This window comes from Eurypyga helias, unplaced genomic scaffold (genome assembly GCF_000690775.1).
Source record: "Eurypyga helias isolate BGI_N326 unplaced genomic scaffold, ASM69077v1 scaffold20390, whole genome shotgun sequence".
In the NCBI taxonomy this organism is placed as follows: domain Eukaryota; kingdom Metazoa; phylum Chordata; class Aves; order Eurypygiformes; family Eurypygidae; genus Eurypyga; species Eurypyga helias.
This window is the reverse complement of record NW_010225274.1, coordinates 1-1,988: the sequence shown is the minus strand read 5'-3', so window position 1 is coordinate 1,988 and position 1,988 is coordinate 1. Positions and strand designations below refer to the sequence as shown.

Genomic DNA, 1,988 nt, shown 5'->3' with positions numbered 1-1,988 from the left:
CACAAAATACTGTATACCTAGTGTGCTTGTAGTAGTTACTCCACCGTTTTGTAAGCTAATGAAACTGTGAGTCACCCATTTTATAGCTAATTTTTAATTATGTCGATTCTCAAATGGGTGGATCTCCTTAGCCTGCTGATTCCTTTTCTCTTTAAAGAAAGTAGGTGGAGAAATTTAACTCTAGACGTTTGTTTGCAATAAAATAAATTCGTTTTACTCTTGTTTTGGGATTGTCGCCATCATGGTCTAAAATCCCTTTAAGGCTATAAAGAGGAAGAGTGTGCGAAGGCAGCGATGCGGGACAGCTGAACTCGTTCCTGGGCACACGCCGAGACACTCGTGTGTGTAACCGTTGGGAGCGCCGGTTGCTCTGTGAGAGATCCCATCGCGTGCGTAATCTCGCAGCTTCACCTGGTTCCGTGTACGGGGCCAAGGTCTCCCGCCTTGCCCTTGCATCCTATAAATCCACGTAACCTCTCCCTTTTGCAATGGGCGTTAGGGAAGGAACTGGCCAGGGCACAGGACAGGAGGGAGAACAAGTCTTGGAGCGGAACAGAGACCTTGTTTCAACCGCTGTTTTCGTTCCGATCCACGCTTCTGTAAAATCGTAGCGGCGATGTTGCCTAACGGTTCCCTCATGCTGTAATGCCGTAAGACAGCGGCACGACCTGCTCGTTGCCACACGCGCGGGGAGACGTGTGTCTCGGCAGGCAGACGCCGGCACCAGTTCCTGGCGGCAGCGCGCAGCCGGGCGGGGGTGGCTTTGCCAGCAGCAGCCCGGCCCCAGGTGGGCGCAGGGAGCTTCACGCTGTTCCCAAACGTTAGCTGATCTCCAGTAGCCTTTGGAAGTGGTGTCGCTCTTCCAGCCCTTACAGCGGGTGACGTGTGTTGACGTTGAGCATTAGCAGCACCACCTCCTTGATAATACTGCTTTACATCATCCCTTTGCTTGGACTGAGAAAAATGGACCTTGTCTTCAGAGAAACGCTGCTTGGCGAACTAGAACCACGGGCGTCTAACCCCAGACCTGTTGCTGAAATGGAATAGTCTTTAGACTTGGAAAAAAAAGTTCAGTGTAACGAAAACACCTCTCCCTTCCTTGCCGGAGCTAACACTTTGTATGGAGTGCTGATCCTTTTGCTTATTTTGGTACTTTAGAAAATGATATAGTCTTAAACTCAAATATAAGAGCCTACACTTACTATGTCTTGGTAAAGCTTGTATTTTAATTCAAAAGTCTGGGATGTTTTGTTTTAAATTCTTCCATGTATGGCGTTTTTTAAAAAAAAAAAAAACACAAAGCCACCTGTGAGAGGAGGTGCTTCAGCTGCCTGGCACTCGAGGGCAGTGCCTGTCCCTACTAACGCTGCTCCTCTCCGACACAAGCTGCTGTGGTAAGCTCGGCAGCGTCGGTGCTGCCCTGGGACTGCCGCAGAGCTCGAGAAAGCTTCCACGCACGCGAGCACCCCTGGGGCACGTGCGGTTCGGAAGGGGATACGGAAATCCGAACGCATCCCTGCCCTGGCAGCAGAGCAGCATGCTGTTCGCTCAGCCTGGGTCCGCCCGCGGAGGAGAGACGCTCCCCTCTCTGTTCTGGTCGGAGAAGGGGCTGGTTTTGTCATAAAAAAGCCATTGCCCAGAAAATCACCAGTATTCAACCAAAAAAGGCAATAGGAAACCGGGCCGCTGGCTCCAGCGGCGCGAGGGCGTCACAGCTACATGCTGCCATGAGGAGAGGGCTGGGCCGCCTGCTGCGATGGGGCGCTTCCCACGGCTTGGGAGGGCGATGGGGTGCGCGTGGGGGTGTTCTACGTCTCGCCCTACAACAGGTTGTAGCTGCCCTGCATCGCGTGAGGGGCTGTGCGTGCTTAGCTGCAGACGAAGCAGGTCTGAGCATCTCGGGAGGAAGTTCCCGGTTACAAGCAGCTCCGCTCCGGTTGCGTTGCTGCCTTTGCCGGTCGCAGTGGCCAGGACGCGTGCTGCCTGTC

General features: G+C 53.2%; 1 protein-coding gene across 1 annotated transcript in view; it reads left to right on the top strand.

Annotated features, from left to right (window-relative positions):
• HNRNPU (heterogeneous nuclear ribonucleoprotein U (scaffold attachment factor A)) overlaps window positions 1-216 on the top strand; it is a gene marked incomplete at its 5' end in the record, with an annotated part of 11,686 nt that extends 11,470 nt beyond the window's left edge. The window contains one exon of the mRNA XM_010148936.1: window positions 1-216. This exon is cut by the window's left edge and continues 916 nt beyond it.
• Window positions 217-1,988: the final 1,772 nt, after the last annotated feature.